The sequence below is a fragment of the Ischnura elegans genome, chromosome X (assembly GCF_921293095.1).
Source record: "Ischnura elegans chromosome X, ioIscEleg1.1, whole genome shotgun sequence".
NCBI classification, from domain to species: domain Eukaryota; kingdom Metazoa; phylum Arthropoda; class Insecta; order Odonata; family Coenagrionidae; genus Ischnura; species Ischnura elegans.
Genome location: NC_060259.1, coordinates 21,040,740 through 21,064,346, shown reverse-complemented (window position 1 = coordinate 21,064,346; position 23,607 = coordinate 21,040,740). Strand labels below are relative to the sequence as shown.

Below are 23,607 nucleotides of genomic sequence, written 5' to 3'. Positions count from 1 at the left end.
CCACAGGAGAGGCTTGAGGGTTTGGGAATTTAGAGAGGAGCTTTCCAGGTGGCGCATGTAGAGGTTTGCATAGGCTGGGGCCATTCTGGTACCCATCGGGACTCCTCGCTTTTGTAGGTAGAAGGTGTCGTGTCTATTTGTCACGAAGGTGTCAGTGTTTATTTTGTCCGTTATTTATACTATCGCGTAGTGCGTTTTCCTCAAGACTTTATACGTATATATATATATATATATATATATATATATATATATATACAATCATAATAACATATAATAGAAATTGAAACAAAGAGATAGAAACATAAATACAGGACGATGACACACTGTGGCGTGGAGATGGAATGAAGGCCGAAAACACATGGAAAAAAGTTCACCTGAACCGGGAATCGAACCACGGACCTTCTGCTTTCCGGGCAGATGCTCAGACCACCGAGCTATCCAGGCTAATCTAATCTCCAGTGTTTTCGGCGGGGGTTTATACACCAAATCCCCCGAGGTCTAGCCCTATTATTTGGCCAAGAGATGGCTCTGGGCGTAGGTCCCGCCACGAACGAAGAATTCAACGCGGACAGAAGAAGAAATGGAATTAAAGATGCTCACAATCACACACACAGTAGGATAGATATAGCACATGCGTTTCGGGGAACGCTGATCCCAAGAAGAGGAAACGACCCATATAGGTCTCATACATTTCAAATTCGCATTCACACAGGTCGCCACAGGCGAATATACAATCATAATAACATATAATAGAAATTGAAACAAAGAGATAGAAACATAAATACAGGACGATGACACACTGTGGCGTGGAGATGGAATGAAGGCCGAAAACACATGGAAAAAAGTTCACCTGAACCGGGAATCGAACCACGGACCTTCTGCTTTCCGGGCAGATGCTCAGACCACCGAGCTATCCAGGCTAATCTAATCTCCAGTGTTTTCGGCGGGGGTTTATACACCAAATCCCCCGAGGTCTAGCCCTATTATTTGGCCAAGAGATGGCTCTGGGCGTAGGTCCCGCCACGAACGAAGAATTCAACGCGGACAGAAGAAGAAATGGAATTAAAGATGCTCACAATCACACACACAGTAGGATAGATATAGCACATGCGTTTCGGGGAACGCTGATCCCAAGAAGAGGAAACGACCCATATAGGTCTCATACATTTCAAATTCGCATTCACACAGGTCGCCACAGGCGAATATACAATCATAATAACATATAATAGAAATTGAAACAAAGAGATAGAAACATAAATACAGGACGATGACACACTGTGGCGTGGAGATGGAATGAAGGCCGAAAACACATGGAAAAAAGTTCACCTGAACCGGGAATCGAACCACGGACCTTCTGCTTTCCGGGCAGATGCTCAAGCCTAATTTTAAGTTCCTATGTAATGTAAAATGAATTTCCGCGCATGCTGTTTCCATGTCTGCCATATCCATAGCCATTTCGTCCACATTACATTCTTTGACGGAGCTGCAGGAGGCAATATGAGCTGCTGCCTACTCTATGCCTCATTCCGAGCCAAATGGATCAATCTACTAAGTTCATTATTACGTACATCGTTTGATGATGGAGTTTACAATTTTTCAAATATAAATAAATTTTATTTAAAAATTAACATTTTATCGCGAAATAAAAAGAATTCAACAAATTTCCTGTGAGCATGACAGTCACCAAATTATTTGCTTCATATACAACGAAAAAAGTTGGGCAAATGTTCCACTATAACACTCAGTGACACTCCACTATAAAAATTTGTAAACAATTTTTTTTTGTAATGAGTCTCAATTGTACTCGCACCTTTGAATGATCGGAGCGCCACCATCGAATATTGGAGGCCATTTTTTGTTCTGATCTCCATTATGAATTTTAACTTCTGAATATCAATCAATATGCAGTAAAAATTATGAGAGAAAAGAAAATTATGAGAGAAAAGTTAAAATATTGTACATTCATGTGGTTGGGAATATTCCTGAAATTTTTAGCTAATTCGCGAATCGAAAAGTTGGCTTAAATTATGTTCCCAGATTTGAAATTGATAAGGTAACTAACAACAAAGCAAGTTTAAAAAATATTATAAAATATAGAGTTACATATTTTCCCATATTTAGATTAGTCTCCTATCCGTTATGTTATTCCCTAAACACACCTTATTACAGATTACTGCAATTTGCTTTTGATAGTGTAATAGATTAGGTGTAATCACCATCTCAGAAGCACAGCAAATATTTTATCTTTCCATTTTTTTCATTGATATTCCATTGTTTTTCAGACGCTACCACTCACTTGCTGTCCTAAGTATCCATGAAAAGTTGGCAAATGAATACTCCATACACAGACTGAAAAGTGGCAGCTGTAAGTGCACAGGAAGGATTTACTCAAGATACACGATGTCAGTCTTGAAAAGAAATATATTCAACGTTTAACTCTTCTTGACATCGTTAGAAAAAAAATACTATGTAAATGAAAACTTGAAATGAAATCAGACAAATAAATCACCTAAAAAATGTAACATTTCAGATGTTTCTCTTAGACCAAAAAAGCCACGAATAGCCTTTTTGATTAGGTTTCCTTTGACTTAAATTAGTTTACTTGGCAATTAAACGTACACAAGTATCCCTTGATGCCCTTGATAGGGGCATGCCCATGCGGGACTCGAACCCGCGACCTCTAGTGTAGCATGTCGGGAGTTTACCCTGGCGCCACTGATGTCGATTATAGTATACTATATTAATTTTAAAAATTTAATCACTGAATCCTCCCCAAATGTAAATTATTTCACACAGAGTATCAGATCCTGCTATAGTGACCGAAATAAAAATCAACCGCGTACGGGCTATGCTTTGCGAAAGGAAGATAAAAGAATGCTCAAACAAGTGTTTAACGGAAAGCCGGATAACAGCAATACTCTGGGAGGACCTCATCTCCGGTGGGAAGACAGGTTACGCAAGGACCTGTGAAAAATTGGAGAAGTAATGGCGTCCAATGATCTCAGAAGAGGGTGGAGGAATAATGAGGACGCGGCCAAAATTCATCTTCGGTTTAAGTGACCACAGGAATCAAAAAGAATGAAAGATAACCTAATTGCGAATTGGAAAAGGTAGTTCAATTTGGAAGAGGAGACTGGCCAAGACAGAAGAAAAATTGTTCCATTTTTAAAGAAATTCTTCTGAGGAATAGAGCAAATGTAATAATCTGTATAGTCTCAGGCTCAACTTTGTGGAAGTTCATTCTAACAAATGAAAAGAAAAAAAACTAAGTATTTATCCACCACTTTATTCCCGCAGCACAAATAGTTTCGACGCAGCGGCGTCGTCATCAGGTACCGAAAGCAGCGTAGAATGCTGCGTAGTTGTATCGCGAGAATAAATTGGTGGATAAATACATAATTTGTTCTTTTCATTTGTTAGTATATGTAATTTTCTTTAAAATTTCAAAATAAAATCTCCCTATCCCAATCTGTATAAATTACTCTAAAATTGTAAGTGGATGGAGAAGAGAAGGGACGACGATATGCTAAACATATTGGGCGAGTAAATGAAACTCGTAAAGGTGAAGCGGAGGATATAAAAGGACTGGATGGATAATAAGAGGGGAGGGTATGCTGGAAACCATGATAGAGAGAGTAATTGTGTGTAAGAGAAGAGCTAGAGAATAGAAATTATTGGTGGCATGAAGGGTAAGAGAATAAATATTTGATGGTAGTCCAAACTCATAACTTAAGAGAGAAGAGTGGCCACATGAGCAAGAAAAGCGAAGTCTCTATCCTAAAATTTGATGGTCAAATTCTATAGCAAATTTGAGCATCAGAATGAAGTACAGAATTCCATTTTCCAGCCTATGATATAAATTCTCTCCAAAACATTGAGTTTAAATGACTTTTAAAAAGAGTAAGAAAACAGGTCCACTCGGAAAACGGAGCTCACCCTAAACGAAATGATGAACCAATGGACTGCTATCAAAGGAAAACAATCTACAATGAGTTCGTTCACCAAAGGTATTTTACATTACATTGTAATATATTTGAAAAAATAAGGACACCCGTACCTCTCCGTTTCCCAATCAGTCACAACGTCTCATGCTAAAGACTGACAAATGACGGTTTCACGCGATAATGTTCCGCGATGGTTCCAGGGATGGAAACCCCATCCCTTTTTTCGTCCCTCGGCACTTCCATATTTCTCTCGCTGATACCATCGCTGGCACCGTCTTTCAGTCAATCAGAATCCACGACCGCAGACAACGATTGCTAAGCCTGATTTGACTTTTAATGAAATGACAGTTGCAATCACAGAAAGCGACGGAACAATTTACGGAAAAAGTGAGGGTGGGAATGATCGTGTGATTCAGAAAATGATGAGTCGAGCGTACACTTTTTTGGTCACTATCTATCGCTGAAAGGGACAAAAAACTGACTGTGTGATTCATGCTTTAGGAAAAGGGAAAACGGAAATGGGGTAGGTCCTCCCCCTCCCCCTCCACGATCAACACGCCACTCCGATATCGTTCCCCAACCCCATCGTCAGCGGTGACGCACAACACTCAGCCTTGAATCACGCGATCATTTTTTTCCGCCCTTCTGAGCGATAGCTTTTCAGGGATCAAAAAGTGATCGCTCGACCTATCATTTTCCGAATCTCAAGGTCATTCCACCGTCCCTTTTCCATAAGTTCTTCCGTCACTTCCCTACGTTAGCAACGAATGTTCAGACCGACAGCAAGGTATTCACTACACCCACTATTAGTCTTTCCTACGTATTTCTGGGGTTATAACCTATCAGATTTAGTACCGTAAACAAATTAATTGAAAACCAAGTCCGAGGGAAAAATAATATGGTCTTATGATAATGGTCATAAAAAATATGGTTGTATATGTACGTGAAATTGATAAATTTTTTAAATGCCCCGATATAAAATGGCCAATATGAGCTGTATTCGGTTGATTGGGAATCAAATAAAATAAATAGACGTAAAAATACTTACTTAGAGCAATTAGAACCCTAAAAGCGCTGCTCGGCCAAAAGACCCTCGTGCAATTCTGTAACCACGCGCTGCTTTTAAGAGTGGGGTATTCGGCCAATCAGAAAAAGGCGAGAGTTCTACTGAAATTCCTCGGCCATGAGCTGGTTTCTCGGGGTTGCGCATTAAGGAGGGAATCGCTCTCTCATAATTGCAACCGAAGTTTGGCTTGAGTAGGTATGCGGAGGAAGGCTACTTAGAAGGGGTTCCAGTCCGAGCCTTAGAGGATTGATTTAAAGCTGCCACTTTGGTCGATTTTTACTCGTTTATTCATGAATGTACAGTTGCGGAAAAAATAAACGCAAAGAACATTGGTATCTGAATGCGGCCAGCTCAGGAACTACTTAACTTAAGAACTTTATGACTTCCAAAAATTGGTTCCCTCAATTTTCTCTTACAATTGGGAATTTTCAAACAGCCTTTCCAACAGTCTCTCTTCTACCGAAGAAATTCAATGGCATGCATCGCCTGAGCTCGAATTTTGAATCCCCATCAACTTAGAATTCTCCCTCCAATTTTGCGGAGGGGAGAGCGGGGTTATACCGTACAATTAAGCATTTTTATTTGAAATCTTTTAATTGAATGCTTCAACGAAGAAGGTAATCATGTTATTTTGAAGGAAATTTGATTTTCCAACCACTCTTTCCTTCATATTTGGAAAATGTAGCTCACTTTGTGTGTCACACCTATTTTACAAAACTCTTACACTGCCCGTGTTGTCCCGAGTACCGGGGCAATACCACTCTGTGCAGTATTTCCCATAACTGGTGATAATAAACGATATTGCAAAGAATCCACTAGTCCATCTTTTGTGTAAAATTTAGTTAAGCATCAATTAACTAAGTGAATTCGGCAAGTAGAAATATTCTGATGCATGTGATGTAAATGTTTCATCATTCATTCGGCAGCTTACTGAATCAATTTTTATTCAAAGGCAATGGCAGGACTTGACCAATCACTATTCACAGGGTAATCAATAAACTCGATAACACCTCATTGTTACTCATTTTTATTTGCAAGATTTTTATTCGTAACTCAGTATTTGGAACTTTAAACAACCATTAAGAGTTTTGAAAGCTAAAATAACTGTGTTATTAACGTATATTTGGGGCAGAAGTTCTCAAGAATAATTAAGCACATATTGTAAATAACGTTAGCCCCTTGCTAATAAGAGGACGTTTATCTACGCGTAATAGGCCTCTGTCAGAAAATTACAAGACAGTCTGGTACAAGACTAGATGATGGCTCTGTGAGCCGAAACGCGTCGTACGCATTAAAATACTGTGATCAAATGCTGCCATCTTTTATTTAAATGTGTATGTTGCATTCCCACCGTATAACGCCTGCACCTGTTGAACGTATTGAAGCGCAAGCCCAAAATTCTATTCACTCAATCATTTGCTCAACGTTTCGGATTGAATACATACACGGAAGGCAAAAATTCAAGATCGAAATGTGTTTATGTGGCCTCGAACCTCTGCTTTCACTCAGTTCTGCCGAACTTGGAAGAATTTGCCCTTGAAATGGGGTGAAAGCACCGTGATGTATCGCACATGAGTTACGGGTACTGAAGCGGGGCTGTACGACACGGAAAACCTGGACAAAACTGACTCTAGAGTCAACTGCGCAAATGGCCTTGCAACGTTGAAGTTGAATTTCAACAAATTGATAAGTGATTATGAATTCAATAGTAATACGACATACTCTGCGCCTCTTGTTGAGTTCTGCGAAGTTTTCATGACTTGAAAAATGTCCACATTGTGTGTGCAGCACCCTATCATACGTCACCATGATTTGATGCATGGAACCCATGGCATCACACTTTAACCACACCAGCGGAAACGTTGTCGCATAGAGGAGGCCCAATTCCATCTCATAGAAGGCTGATTTCTGCTACCACTTCGGTCGCATTTTAATCGGGTTTCAAAAAAATGTCCGCGGCGCGGTGATGAGAGCAATGCGATCCACTTTTTTCCAATATTTTGCAGTATAATGATTGTAATTGTGAGGCACAGCATTGGAGATTTATGAGTTTGATAAATAACATCAACCTGTGTATACATTTCCGTTAATATCCCCTTAATAGACCTTATTTCCCCGTGAAACTCGGATCAATTTGTCCATCAGCGACAGGAGTGGCGACTTTTGTGAACCCATTTAAACGCATTGCGCGTTGCAACGCATTTAGAGCAGCCAGGAGGAAGTCTTTAGGAATATTCGTGGTTTGCAGTCTCTAAGAGCTTCTATGTCCAAAATGTTGGCTGCGTTGACGGATATCCAAACGAGAGTAAAATCCTTTCTAGGTAAGGCGTAGGCGAAACATGCTTCGGGAAAATTCTTAGTTGGGTCATCTTCGCGTTTTCTAACTGCGACGAAAATTATTGAATTTCCCCGGTACGTGGGGCATGGATTTTGAAATTTCCCTGTTGTATGAGAAAATTTATTGGAAATAATCTTGGAGGGTGGATGTCTGCAAATAGTTTCCGAGCTGGCAGCAATCAGACGCCATAGAGCTTTGCGTTAATTTTTTCCGCCACTGTAATATCGTTTTCAATAATAATCAGACACCCACTTAACTGATGGGGCCTGGATGGTGAATACGTGGACGTTTGGCACATGAACAACATGTATCCTTTGCCTTTAGGGCACCAAGAGCCGGTGAGGTCGGACGAGGACGCGACTGAGCAACCGAAGCTAGAGCAAAACTCCAGGGGAAAATGCCCCAGCAGAATTAAGAGTAGCGGATGGAATTCACTGAGGAAACTCACGCCCATGCACACGTTGGGCTGTTGGAGTGTTTTCTTTCGGGATCCGTGGAGAGGATTTTTTTCTATCTTTAGATTCATGTTTAGAACCACTGTTTATGTCTCACTGATACGTGGCTTCGTAGTCCAGTAGGTCTGTTCTGAGCGCGGAAGTTGTGGTAAAGTTCTGGTAGGGTTTGAGTCCGAAGTAGTTATAATTTTTCATTTTTTAAAAGACGCATTATTACTATCAACATCTACATCTACCTAATACCCGGCGAGCCACCTCTAGGGTGTTTGGCAGGGGGTGATCAATCACCAGCATGCAGCATGCATTTGGACTCCAACATGCACACCACACAGTACAAAAAACGTCACACATACTAACAAATTATACTAATATATGCTGTTAGAAATAATAATAAAATTAAGAAACATGCATTAAGTTTTACATAGGTTAGTTGGCTACACCACAAGTCATGCAATCTATTTATGAGTTCTATCGCTGCCGTTATAATCTCTTATCGTTCGTGGAAAAAATGACATTCTGAATCTGTCTGTTCTACAATCTATCTCTCTTATTTTATTTATATGATCTGATCTTTCGTAGTATGTTGGCGTTCGTAAGATATGGTTAACTTCGTCAGAAAAGACACTGCTTTTGAGTTTATCTAAAAGGCTTAGTCTATTTTTCAATCTACGGTCCGACAGATTTGGCCATAAGAAAAGAAATATGATTTACAGAGGATATGATTAGTGGAGGTGGCATCGGTTGTATCTTTGTGTCCTTTCAGCTAATTACTGTCAAATCTCCATTGAGTTAAATTCCTTCTAATGGGAACTACAATTCTCACTGAATAACCAGGCATTATCGTAGTTGAATCATTTTCATAACCCTAGAATAAAATAAATAATTGTAATTTGATCAATATTCGTATTTTTCAAATTTCATGTACTTGGCCACGAAAAAATGTTAATTGAAATTAAAAGCACCAACACTTTTCTTCCAGTGGGTGTGCGAATCACAATGAGCTCTAAGGATCAGGTGGAAATAAATTGGTACACGGACTCTTTCTTTTTGAATTATCCAACGACTATTAATAATTGTGCACATATGAATGAATGAATATCACTCATTTCTTAAAAATTTTAACATTTTTTGAGTAATCGTAACAAAATATCTCTATTTGGAAAATTATTGGCCTCGCCATCTGATTTCACCATTGGCAACTTAAGAAAAACACCATGGATGGCTCATCACCCCACCTAAATACATCACAGCAAAATCACGGGTGAAGTTGGTAAGTTTGACGATATTGGTGGCATCAATTTCGCTCATAAGTGTACAATTATTAATAGAATAAAATTTCCTTGGCATTTTAGTACACCGAAATACCTCTCCGCAAGCCCCTTCCATAGGCGCGAGACAGGGGAATTGTGAGAACACCAGCCCTTCACATATAAAAAGGAAATGCTCGAACGAAATTACGCGTAGCATTTATCAAAGTCAATCACTATTCGGGGAAAAACGAATTCCCAAACCAAACCGTTCAGAAAATACCTCTCTTAATTTAACCTAGGAATGTAGTCTAACGTCACTCTTGAAGATATCCATTCTCAATTTCTCAAACAATCTAAGCTTAGCGCGCAGCCTCTGGACTCTCTAGCGGCTCCCAACCGAATGTGTTTAACATCTGTGTAACGCTCTCTGTACGCCCGTAAAAGGCTTTGACGAATCGCGCAGATTTTATTTGTATTTTATAAAGTTCACGGACAAATTTGTTTGTGCCGGATACCATCTGCCCCCTGCATATTCAGGACAAGTGCGGATAGTGCAACTCTATTACTTTCTCGTCCGAAAAACTTCCCACCAATCTCTTGACGAATCTTAACTTCTTCCGGGCTCTGCCGCAAATATTTTTTACGCATGTGCTCCCCATGACAAGTTTGAAGTTATCCTAACTCCTAGATACTTCACGTCCTCAGTCGCCTTTATGTTTGCACCATATGAACAGCATATATATGGGGATAGTTGACGACCTCCGAAAGAAATGTACCGCCGTACATTTGCTCAGAGTAAGAGTCCCCACTCTTGGATCCACACATGAACGTTGTTCAAATAAGACAATAGAATTTCGTAGGCAGGGTGATCACTAATTTTGCGATAGATGACAGCGTCGTCAGCAAATAAACGTATTTTACTGCTAATTCAAGAGCATTGGCTATTAATGAACACAATGAGCAAAAGGGGGGAACAAAATGAGCAAATTATGCTTCCTTTTGGAACATCTGATGTCACTTTGACTTTATCGGAGCTGATTCCGTCAAGAATTAATTTTGGCTTTCGATCACTCAGATAGTCGCGTATCCAGTTTACTACTATTTCGTTTAGACCGTATCATTTAATTAAATGATCAATATTTATATAAAAGTTTGTTGTGAGTTTTTTTTTTTTTAGATACGTTTATTTGCTGTCATTATGAAATGTAAATGTACCGAAAAACGGAATGTCAAAGAGTATGCCAATACGATGCAATACCTTAGGAATGTGGCAACCTAAGAGAATTCTTCGTGGGCAGTCGCAAAAAATGACAATTTTCGAGAAGGAATTGAAGCCCTCTAAGCTACGTAATTGCCTCGTGAACATGTCGTAAGTTTTTTCGCATTATTTCACACAATGAATAAATGGTGAACCGCCATATTAATAACACCTCCTCATCCTATTTCAGTTTTAGCTATGAACTCAAAAGTTTAATGCAAATAGCTAAGAAATGCTACTAAGTCTCCATTGGTGATAGGCTGTTAACTAAAAGGATTAAGTAGCTATCTCTTTAACAAACAACGCATTTTTTGCTTGTTGGGACTCAGAAAAAATTAAAGTGGTCTACAGTACCATAAAGTGGTGGCCAAGCATATTCCATCTCACAAGCCATCCCGCAGGACACGCATAAGGTGATTCTCTATAATCCCAACGCTATAGGACGTCGGCTATGAAATACCAGGGACACCATTTATCCCATAAATAAGAGTAGTGTGCACAAACGAAAGTGCGACGATGGCCAATGTTTAATACTGACTAGAAAAGAGCGAAATTTCAAACAAGGTGTAGGAACACAAACACTGCCTTCGCAGCGAAGACGTCACTTCAAACTTCGCAGAACACAGTCTGGATAAAGGTCAAAGCAGTACCTTACAACGCGAAGCACAGAATCTGGTTCCGAAAGGACGCATTAGAATATAGAAATATGTGAAAGGGGAGACCACGTACCTTGCTCCGCCTTTTTCCATGCCGTATTTTTATGGCATTCGGAATGGCAAACACATCTCTGAACTGATAGTGGTTCCATTGCATGGTGCTTAGTTTGGCTGTAATTAATTAATTTCCGAGCGGTATTTTTAAGAAGGGCTATGTAATCCCAAAATAGCGCCATCTCTCCAACAACAACAGTCTAGTGGATAGCGCGTCCGGCTCTCACGTGGGGGGCTCGCGTTCGATACTTCTTCACGCCAATATCTTTTGTAGTTTTCATTTTGATCATACGGCGACAAGTTTTTCACTAATGTTAATTGCAGTACGCATTGGCACGAGAAAAAAATTATATCATCATAACGGCGTTTAGGTATTTCAGCACTGTCAGTTCGAACTGATATGTGCTTCCCACATTTTCCCACTCTTATCAATCCCACACACATTCCACTAGGAACCCACTCACCCCAGTCCGAATCCCCTTCGTCAGCCACTTGACCCACCACCAGACGTCAATTCCCCACCACCTCATCCCTCCCTTTCCCTTCGTCTATAGGTTGTAAAGTTTGCCATTACAAAAGAACCTCGCAGCCATAAATGAATGCTTTAGTACTTGAGAGTTAGAATTAATACTTGAAAAATGTATGATGATGAATTTTTAGGAAAAATATATCTCGTAAAGTCGGAGTTACTTCGCTAACGGGAACCAACTATCTAATGTAGAGTTTGTAAAATACTTAACTCACTGGGCTCACCATTACCCGGGATCTCTCGTGGGGGAAAACATATATGCAAAGTATGTGGGAAAGCCAACCGTAAACTGAGATTTGTAAAGGGAATTCTCAGTAAATGCCATGGCATGGTGAACGAGACAAAGCTACCTGACTCCAGCAAGGCCTCACTTGGAGTATGCTGCAAGCGTGTGGGACCCTTATTAAGGAGGACTGATATCTGAAGGCAGGGCGGTCAGATTTTTTTCATAAGTTGTTACAGTAAATATCGCAGATTTTGCGATATGTTAGACCTGTTAGGATAGGAATCTTTACAGCAGGGTAGAGCAAAGTAAAGTCTAAATATATCAAGTAAATTATGTGGCATTTTTTAGTGTCCCCCCCCCCCCCAAAAATTTCTGGTACCCCCCCCCCAGAAATTCCTTCGAACTTCCTCGAACTAAAGGTGGACACCAATATGTACTTTCTCTTATTGATGGATTTTCTAAGTTTTGTTTTCTTGAGCCAGTTCGCAAGGCTACGGCCGGTTCGGTTGTTTCAATACTCACTCAAAGAGTGTTTCCAAAATTCGGTTTTCCAAAATTTTTGGTTTCTGATAATGCACAAGTTTTCAAATCTCATGCCATTAAGGAGATGTGTTTGCAACTGGGGGTTAAGCAAATTTTTGTTTCTCCATACTATCCCTGTTCTAATCAGGTAGAGAGATTGCATAGAAATCTAAAATCTGCACTTGCTATTTTGTGCAATAATGCTCACCATATGTGGGACTCTATGCTTGCTGACTTAAATTTTGCCTTAAACACTGCCTCTCATGAGAGCAGTGGTTATTCTCCTGCCAAAATAATTTTCGGCAGAGAACTAAAGCATCCTTTAATTAATCAGTGGGACATTCCAAAATCTTTATTCGAGAATGATCTCAGCGATAGTGACAGACAAGTTTTCCTGAATCATGTTATTGCTAATTTAAAAAAGGCCAGAAATAGGTATAAAGAATCCTATAATAAATCTCACTCCCAAATCACTTTCTGTGTGGGAGATCTTGTTCTCTGCAAAAACCATCCTATCAGTTCTAAAGGTGAACAGAAAATGGCAAAACTGGAACCTCTGTGGAATGGACCTTTCGTCCTTAAAAAGTATCTCTCTCCTGTAACAGTTATTCTGGAAGTTTCTCCTGGGAAAGAGAAAATTTGTCATGTTTCTCATTTAAAGGCATATCATGATGGCATTGGTAATTCCAGTAATTAAAAGGAGAGAAATATCATTGATTTTTTTTTTATTCTTTTTTTTTTTTCAATGAATGCTAATGTTTGCTTTCTCAAATACTATTTGATGCTTGATTTCGGTGTTGAATTTCTCTTGATTCCTAATAATATTGTTTTGATTAATGAATAATAAGTCTATTTCTATGCTTGTAATTGAAATTGTTCTGAAATATTGTATTGTACTTGCTTATTCTCATCTGCTTAATTCACTCATGTAATTTAGTGTTGGTCTACTGTGATTGTGAGATGGGGTAAGGTGGAGGAATTATGGGTGCTTGGAGGGAGAGGACGGGAGATTAACTTGGGGGGAAATCCCCGAGATGGCTCGTTTCCAGATAAGCTGTGGAGGTGGCCCCAGTTATTAAGATTCAATTGTGTTTTGTGTCACCTTTCCTCCACCAAGACTTTATGGACATTCTCACAATTCTGGACAGTGATAAGTGTCGTGATTTTGCAGTGTTCAATATTCTATCGATGGCTGAGTGATTGAATTGATCAGCTGATCTTAAGACTGCCTACTGTGTTTTAGTGTGGCTTTTGGCGTTGAGTTGCGACCTTCATCGCCCGACAAGTATGAACTTTCATCTTGTCGCAACCAGCATGTAGCTCTCATTTCTATTGTTAATTGAAGAGTGAAATTTAGAGTGATTTCTTTTGTTGATGCAATATGCAGTTCTCATTTTGTTAGCATCGCCTATGATTCTTTTTTGACTTGTTTAATTAATACTGAGAGATATATATACACATCTTGATTAAATTTAGTCAGTACTTGTTCAATAGCTGACATGAATACCATATGCCTTGTAAATATTAATAATTATTGGAAAATCGAGGAATTTAGTGCAATCTATTGTCATTTACGTAATCTTGTTGAATTTTGGAGGATTCTTTATTGATAATTAATTATGGACTGATAATATTTACAAACATGGAGGGTTTAAATGGGAGAAATACTAATGCCAATGTATATTAATTAAGTGAGACACATATTATGCTGAATATTTTTGCTGGTATTTTGATAACTAATAATTATTTAGTGAATAACCGTATTTTTGAATAAACTTGTACTTAATGATTATATAATATGGGGTATATATTTTGTTGGTCGACCCTAACTTTCTCTTGGGTTGCAATATGAATTTTGGGTAGAAGTTAAAACCCATTTTTTGTCAATCGTTGATTTTTGATAAGGTGGTTGAACCCAACTAATGGGACAACCCAGGGTTCTGATGAACCCAACTGCTTCACCAACCCAATCTTGCCCATTTACTAAGTGGTTGGTTATTGTATTGCTTTACTTGGTTTTAAAAAAAACCACAAAATATCTCTGATGAGAAAAGGAACATTTGAGTTTGGTAAAGATATCCTGGTGTTATACCAATAAAAATCTTCCCAGTTCCTTCTGGTCGCTGATGATAATTATTTGTAATTTTGATTCACTGTTCACCGAAACAAGCATCACATTATGACATATTGATTATTAATTTCATTTTCTTGCTATGTAATACTAATTAATCTACTCTATATCAATTCAGCATATTTCTTGTCTCACTCTTGTAATTATGTCATGTTACTCACTTAAGAATTCTGTTGAATTCCAAACATCACTTCTGAGGTTATTATTTACAGAGTGATAAAAATGTATGTTCTTGTCAAAACTATTTTTGAGTGATATTTCTTGAATACTGTTACCTCAATCAATAAACTTTTCAATATTCAGTTCAATTCTAACCACTGAATAATGGTTTTTTGTAAATTCCATGGGGGGTTAAACAGTGGGGGTTCATCCAGTGAAAACCAGTGGACCTGTGATGCCTCGATAAGTTTTCTAGGCATTAATCAGTTCTTGGTGGACGTGTCTTGGTCCCCAAGTTCAAGCAATTTTTGTGGTCATTTTCCCACAGAGGATGTGGCATTTTTTAGTGTCCCCCCCCCCCAAAAATTTCTGGTACCCCCCCCCCCAGAAATTCCTTCGAACTTCCTCGAACTTCCTCCGAACTTATCCGCAGAACTTCTCCCGCCAAGAACTTTTCGCGCTAAGGTTTTTTCGCGCAAAGGATTTTTCGCGCAAAAGGCCTGTAGCAAAATCCTGTCTCTGCAAAATCCTGTCTCTGGAAAATCCTGTCTCTGAAAACCCTGCCTCTGGAAACTCAGCCTCTGGAATCAGCCTCTGAAACAGCCCCGAAACAACCCCGAACCAACCCCGAACCAACCTACCTGCAATGCAAGACTTATATAGGACTACTGCGGAGAAATACTTCTCCTTGGCAAGCAAGGGGAAATCGGTGCTAAGGCCTTAGTATTGCACTTGGAGTGAGAAGTTTTACCATTGTCCTATCACAAACTCTCTCTCCCTCCAACACCTCACCCCAGTATCTCCTTCCCCTCCATGTGTTCCAATGAACGATTCCTCTGATGTCTCAACCCAGAAGTTGAGGGGAAAATTCTGGGTGCTGGCTGTTGTCTAAAAACCAGGGAATGGTGTTTTGTGGAGCGGCCGTTTCTGCAGGGGCAGTGACGCATCAGTGGGCGGTTGTTGAATTCGCCTGGCTACCCCTCCACTCCCTGGAAGAAGCCCTCCCCTCAAATGCTGTCTCGCCTTGCATAGGCAAGCCCTCTTTCTGGTCGAGACCTGCTGGGAGTCACATGTCTTGTGAGCCATGAGATTTTTAGAGCAATTTTCTGCTGGTAATGTTTCCTTTGGGATCATGAATTTACTATCATTGTTTTCTGTAATACTTCTGATTTTTTGAATACTCTACTTTGAATAGATATCGTACGGTAATAACTCGTAAATTGTTTTTGGCTACCTTTTTCTTGTGAGCTGTTTTTCTGTTTGTGGAGTCTTACCCTGATCCAGCATGTGACCGACGGTTGGAGTATTTCCCTTGTCTGGACTTACGTGAAAAATCAACCAGATTTTACGACGTAACGTAACAATTAGAAGAAGAATTTCTCCTAGGCGACTGGAAAATATCCTTCATTCACCGTCGCCCTATGGTGGACGTGATCACCGGGGGAAAATAAAGGACATAGACTGAAAAACAGAGAAAATTAAAATGCCATTCAACTCGTACTAATAAGGATAGAAACCGCCACTCCATTAATAAAATGAATGGCGTCACTCGCTTGGGCGACTCATGAAATGCTTATCTTTTCCCATTTTTCAAACTTTTTCGTCACCCCCGACCAAACACTGTAAAGGTGGCTCGCAGGGTATTACGTAGATTTATGCGTACAAATACGGTGTCTCAATGGAATTCCTGTTATGTAAAGTCAGATAAATGTATAACACCCGAAACCGGCCGTATAATTGTATAATACACCTCTGGAAAACACGAAGATGTGTTCTCATTTTTATGAAGTAGCCTAAACGTAGCTGGTCTCGTCCCTTGAGCGTTGTGAGGAACCAACAATGTAATGAAACTGGTTCCTCACCGCCCGTGGCCTATTGTTGTCACCTTTTATCCGTTATTATGGGAATTTATGGTGACCGGAATGCACCCTGAGTCACGAATGCATGGCATGGCACTTAGTCTGGTGTGAGCTCTAGCTTAACGTATTCAAACTAGGAGCAATGCCAAGTGCGTCAACTAGGCTCGCAGATACCCGGACAAAGAGAATTCCCAATCGATGAGAAACGTTGGCATAGACACATACCGAAATACTTGGCGGAGGAAATTGTGGTCCGATTCCTTGCACGTCGTCTTTGTTCATTGATGCATTTAAATGAGTTTCAGCAGCATGAAAATTAGGCTAAAATTTCCCCACATAGAAAACATTGGTATGCTTATTTAAAATGGTTCGGTGACCAGCTTTATGAAATTGAATTCTAGGGAAAAACAGAGTGTCAGAGGATGGGAAAGTAGTACCCTCAGCGGATGCATCGCGGGCAGTTGCCGAAGCCCCGAGAGAAGTATTACATAATACTCTATCACTTTATCACAATCTAAATAAAATAGCGAAAGCGATAAATAACAGCCACTCACGTGCAGTAAGGCCTGATTAAAATACTTCTTCGGTGTAACTAACCTAATTATAGCTTTAATTTCAACGAAGGTCTTAAATTTCCTTCCATTATGTTTGAAATTGTATTCCTGGTATGATTAGCAAATAGTGCGAAGTCAACTGTAAATCGAAAATAGTTCACCCTAAAATACGAGCACTCCGAATATTGAAAATGACGGAACAGAATTTTACTAAAACGTAATGTATACCAAAAACACACGAGCTTTAAAAATTACCATGTCTTTAACATAACAGCGTGTACTAAATGCTGTTAAAGACGTGGTAATTTATTTATTTATTTATTTAAGTAGTTGCTCACATACCGCATTTCTGCCAATTTACAGTGACGCAGTAACATAAAATTTTAACATAAAAAATATTAACAAAGAGCAATGGCATAGTAAAGAACAAAATAGAAGGCACGAGGAAAGGGAGGGGTAGAGGGAGGTTTATTTACTTGCTGAGGAATGGGACATGGCGAGTTTGATAAATGAGTTTAAGGGCAGAAAAAACGGGTCAATATTGTCTGGTAATGAATTGAGCAAGGAGCAAAGGCGGTGTTGGAGGGATCGCTTAACGAGGGATAGTCTAGGGATAGGCGTATGGAGCAAGGAATGTGTACGAGTGGGTCGGCAAGGCACTCTGAAATTAATGGATGAAAGCAAATCAGGACAATCAATGTGTGAATTTAGAATGTTATGAATAAGTTTTAAGTCTGTTTTAATCCTTTGTTGGGAGAGATCAGTCATTAATAGGGAAGATAAGAAAAATATTTAAAGCTCGTGTGTTTTTTTGTTTACGTTACCTTTTCATACCATACAGCATGTGCAGCCTAGTATACTTGTCATAGATACAATATTTTTGTAACTGCATTTAAGATCGTTTGAAAAATTAGTTCAGGAAAATTATTTCAGAATTAGAAACCATTTCAAGAAGTTATTTAGTTAGTAAATTCTGGTAGTACGGCATCAGAAGCTAAACATGATCTGAATTAAGGAAAAGGTTTTTGAAATTTAAATGTCTACGTCAACGAGGCAACCTGCAAGCCACACCCAGTTAGTCATTGGGTGATTCTTCCACGCCAGGCATGCAGCACTCATCCAAGCCTTTAATCAGACTCGCGCTCGCTAGCCAGGCATAGGCCAGGCAGATAGAGCAACGACACGCGTTCATACCAGGAACTAAAAGAGTGATAAGGAGACGAACATGCTAACATGCAAATTACACTACTTGTTAGCAATGGAAAAAGAAAATTTGCGAAGTATCTAATTCATTCATGAGTTATAGCATGCCAAGAAATGCATCCAGATAGCAAGTATTGGCAATTACAGTAAGTTATTAACGATACATGCAGAGCCTCTTTTATGCAGTTGAAGTCAAGTTATTCTAGAGTAAAACTATCACAGGTATTATGGTCGTTTATTGTAGGTGGAAAAAACGACATTTTAAATCTATTGGTTATACAGTCAATTTCCATAACCTCATCCAAGTCATCGCTTCTACCATGTTAAGTATGCACTCTCAAACATTTTGAACATTTGGAAAATAATATTCTGCTTGAAAATTCTGTAAAAATCTTTGTAAAAAAATCATTTGAAAAATTAGTTCAGAATGAGAAATACGTTGTGTCCTAATTGCACGCTATCACTGTTTCCTAATAACCTCTCGAAAAAAAACTATCAACTCCTGGAACATTAAACGTTCAAATTTGTTATTTGAACATCTCATGTTTATAGTACCAGGAGAAAAATGACCAGTAATGGGGGTATCCAGTTATTTTCAAGTGTACCCTATATTTTTCTTAATTTTTTTCGGCCTAGCTTGAATGATGGGTTCACTTACGTCAAACAAAGCGCTCGTGGTCTCATAAAAAAAACTCAACCAACCATCAAGTTTTCTTCACGCAGACAGTATCCCTAGCTTAATGGTGTATTTATATTGGTGCTTTTGGTTCCGCAATGGCGTGGTTAAGGTTGCTCTTTCATTTGTAAAGGTTGCTCGTTCGCGTATTTGTTGTTTTCCGTTGACCTAGACAACCATACTGGCCATACATAGTAGTTTACTTCACACGCATGCAATCATTTTCTCAGGTCATTTATCGTCAAATAATTCATTTTTCGAATTGATGTTTTTGATCGCGAATTTGACGCCTCTACATAGTAAGGACCCATCAGAAAACGCTGGCTATTCCCATTGGAACATTCATTTTTCGTTGTCGACTTATTAACACTCTTTTGATGAATTGACTTACGATGAAATTTGTTATTTGAACTTTTTTTGTTTATAATGGCAGGTAAAAACTGATCAGTAATGCATATATCTAGTTATCTTCAAGCGTACACTACCTTTTGATAAGTTATGGATAAAAAAAAAAATAATCATCCGATGACGGGATTGACTACGGATTCAGCGGTAAATCCGAGTAATGGATGAAAATCGGTTTCTTAAGTCATCGTAAATAAAAGAATGCTTTAGAATTAGTGAAGAGGTTTTCCACGAACTTTCGCACACAAAGGTGTACGCGTCGAGTATCTGTAGCCGCTTCAAATTAAATTTACGTCATCATTCTTGGCACGAATTACAGTGTATGCGTCGAAATTCAGTTTTTCAGCATTTATATTAGGGAATAAAGGAATCGAAATGTAATATTATATTCTCAAGGGCGGCAGCCTTCAAATTTTGAAGGAGGTTTTGTAAACAAAAACCATTGGATTCATGAGAAACTTTTCCATTCTCTCTGAGACATAATTTTAATTAAATGCCATAAGGATATGTAGTCTACACTGGCACCTTTTCATACGAGCGATCATGCATACCCTCCTCACTGGTTCTAAAGCATTTTGTTTATAACCGTGTCTTAGGGAATTACAGCTCCACAGACAATCTTTCATGACACGTATATATAGTTGACTTCATGTACATAATTCATTACCTTTTAAGATTCAAGCAGAAAATACCTTGCGGTGCCCTTATTTAAAAAAGAGATAGTTATTTCGCAACACTGTCAGCTCGAGTACGCATGAGAGAGGCCAACCCGAAGGCCTAAAATCACTTTCATACAGTCTTTTATGAATATTCCTGAAGTTCTCTTACAACTGCCATCGCCCCTCGTCACCAAGGTTACGCTGCTTTGATGCCAAGCCAAAGTTTAGAGTTGATGGCGGTAATCCTCTCAGAGGGGCGATTATTAAAGGAATCAGATTTCCTCGTATATGCACGCCACAGATTTTGAAACTATCGTATGGATCTCTAGTATTTTATAAATCAAATTACAGTTATATTCATAAGCTATGAGATGAGAGTAAAATACATACATGAAATGCATTTCCTAACCCATCAAATGGACTTCAATGCTTGGAGTTATTTCTAAAGCCCTTTTTACACGGGACTTGCACTTACACATCGAATCTCATCAATTGACGGAATAAAATCAACATTTTGTTTCCGTCTAATGACGCATGGAAAACAGTGTCTTGTTTCAGCCTTCAGGGAAATAAAAACTAAATCCACACGGTAATGCATAGCAGACCCTTCAACATGCTCGATGCTTCAGAATGAGTATTTTACAGCGCACACGAGCAACGAGTAAATCCTAATATCCTTCGCTTCACTAGTAACTGGCTGAAATGACCAAACCATCAATTCCCGCTTATGAGGGCGGGAGCCCGGGTCCTTCACATATAGCCCCACCTTAGTGGATTATCATCAGCTAATCTCAAAATTTGCTTGGTTCCAACGCAGACCATAACGTCACTGCCACGAGAGGCGAAGGTGCATATCAGGACACTTCAGGAATGTTTTTAAAAAATCTGCCAGGTGATTTCGACCCCTCGGATTTCACCCTCCCCCATCTACATTTACATGCTACATCGCAAGCCGCCTTAATAGGCGTGTGGCGGAGGTTTTAAGATACCCGCTGTTAGCTAATAAAAAGGATATTGTTTTACATACTTCCGCTTACCATTTATTTAATTCCTTTATTCCTTAGGGGAAACATTGATTCCCGTACCTATACGTTCTGAAAAACACCTCTTAAATTATCTTTCCTTCGGACCTGCAAATATAAAGGGGTTGTAGGATGGTGTTCTCCGCTCCGTACTGAAGGATACCTTTTCTTAAGTGATCAAGCAAGCTTGGCATAGCGCGTTGACTCCGATTCCAAAGCGTCTCCCAGCCTACTTCGTTTAACATCTGTTTAACGCTTCCTGTAAAACCGTAGTAGTTTTTGATGAGCTTTCCTTTGCCATTTATTAAGTTAATGGATTAAGTACTCCTGCGACGGATCCAATATTCTCGCTAAATATTCAAGGTGTGGCCGGACTTTCCGCAATGCCATTTGAATAATTCTCTCAAGCGTACCCTGCTTATACTATTTCACGGAGGAGATAGGTCCCCTCCCACACACCTTATCTAGATATCATTTATTTATGATCGACCCACAGACACTGCTCTTGAACCATCTTTACATCGGTAAACACTCGTCAGTTTATGTCGACACCTATTATAATGCGATGTACTACCTATCGTCCGTCCAGAAAGGAAAGTAAGTCCAGCAAGGCCGACAGTTACACGAATAGCAGTAATACATGGGAAATCTACAGCGGTATCGTTCATAAAAAATATTAGATTGGATTCATTCAATTTACTACAGCTGCATCGCGGAAAGAAATTTACATTTACTCAATGTTATTCATGAAGTTAATGTAATGGTTTTCTTATGAAAAACTTCCCATATCCAGGTAAAAATTGTTTTCAATTGCGATGACAGTATAACTTGTAGTGTTACCTTTGACATGCGGCCATGCAGCCATCCTGCTTCCCACGGGAGTGATGATTCGTGGACCGTCGATTGGGTTATTCCTCTGCCGTAACTCTCACGGTAGGAAGGAACACGTTATCATACCATTTGCGCAACGTGCTTCCACACTTATACCATCGAACGCGCTTTCAACACTATGCCACGCACTGACCCAGCGATTTCAAAAGTGAAATTATCACCAATTGCTTATAGAGCAATGTACTTATCCATGGTGCGCAACGCACTCATTGGCACGCGTTACTTGCACTAATCACTATCCTCGTGTTATAGAATTATGGAAGTAGGTAATAATCCTTCACTTGCCGAAAAAGCCACACCACTTTCAAGGATCAAAATTCAACGCTCTCCTCACCTGGTCACGGAGCAACTGAGATAACTCCGGTTCCTTAGGGCTGACTCGCAGGCTTTATCCACCCTGGCCTCTTTGTGTCACGCCGATGGGCAAAAACACGACCTCTCCTGGTTAGAGCATGACTCAAGTTAACAATATCTCTATCTTTAACATGAAAAAATCACTTTGCACTCTTTTATCTCGACCGGCCTAAACTGCAGCACATTACGCCATTTTCAAGGTACACGATTCTTGGATGACAGCCTATTTCTGCCTTTCAATGGTCTAGTGGTGAGGTGGGGGTACAGTTTCGGGGAAGGGGGTTACTGGATTTGTGAGGTGAAGAACGGTGGAGGGTTTTCGTAGACACGATGAGAATGAGGGAAGTGATTCATGATGACATAAATTGCGGATGGGTGGTAGGGAAGGTTATGCGCTCGGGGCGAATGGAATGGAAACTGGTAATTTTGTCCTAAAATTAGAAGGATTTGAAAATGTCTCTCATGGTCTGAAGGTTCGCTCCAACCATCCATACACCAACCGAAGAAGTTGTATTGTACCATTTAATTTTCCCTCTTTCCAAATTGAGGTGCATACTAACATATCACGTACTCCTGTCACGCGTCCACTGCTTGTATTGTATTCTCACTTTTCGCGATTAAGAATTAATGTTGTAAGTTAGCTGAGTCAACGATTTAGAAACGCATGCATTAACTCGAAGTAATTTCTTTCCAGGTATGTAACGCATAACATGTGGAAGGTGGAAACATGAAATATTTCATTGGTAGGATAAACATATCCGAAATGAGTAATATCAATGAGGAGAAGCATTGACCAGCGAGTGGAGATAAGAAGTCGTATGGAAATTCAACCCGACATAGTTGAATATGATTTCTCGAGTGCATATTGCATATATCTTATCATCTTGATTTCAAGCTATGGCGGATAAAAAAACTGGAAAATGGGAAATATTTTACCATTAATATTTCAATAAAATACATCTCCTATACACGCGTGGAAACCACGGAGATCTAACTGCGAGAAAGAAAAGCTACGCTGCAAAATTCTTCGAAGAAAAAATGGGATTCATCTTTCTTGGGAGTCTTTCAGTATACCTCTAGCAGTTCCCCGCGATTACATAATAAGTTTCATTCGTAGGAAATTTTATTGATTTGATTTTATACAGTAGATTCCGTTTAATGGGTCCACCGGTTACTTGGGGCAGCCGCTTAATTAGGGCAGATCTTGAAGAACAGAACCCAATAAAGGAATATCCCAGAGTATTCTCCGCTTAATTGGGACAGCATGCCGCTTTATTGGGCCATGAGTCGGCGACATAGACTCTATACTCGCGACAAAATTAAATTTTTTTTGTTTTCAGAATACTATTTTTTATATATTCCTCCTTCGATTTACTCTTATTTTTCACAAATGCTT

At 39.4% G+C, this 23,607-nt stretch overlaps 1 protein-coding gene and 1 long non-coding RNA gene across 12 annotated transcripts in view; one reads left to right on the top strand and one right to left on the bottom strand.

Annotated features, from left to right (window-relative positions):
* Positions 1-2,522, top strand: part of LOC124171730 (sarcolemmal membrane-associated protein-like) — a 31,533-nt gene extending 29,011 nt beyond the window's left edge. For all 11 annotated transcript variants that reach the window (XR_006867937.1, XM_046550998.1, XM_046551007.1 and 8 more), the window contains one exon: positions 2,283-2,522. The gene's annotated coding sequence lies outside the window, so the exon portion shown is untranslated. The remainder of the gene's footprint in view (positions 1-2,282) is intronic.
* The window catches only part of LOC124171732, a 55,002-nt gene extending 32,594 nt beyond the window's left edge, over positions 1-22,408 (bottom strand). The window contains exon 1 of the long non-coding RNA XR_006867939.1: positions 21,807-22,408. This is a non-coding gene — a long non-coding RNA (uncharacterized LOC124171732). The remainder of the gene's footprint in view (positions 1-21,806) is intronic.
* Between the last annotated feature and the right edge of the window lie 1,199 nt (positions 22,409-23,607).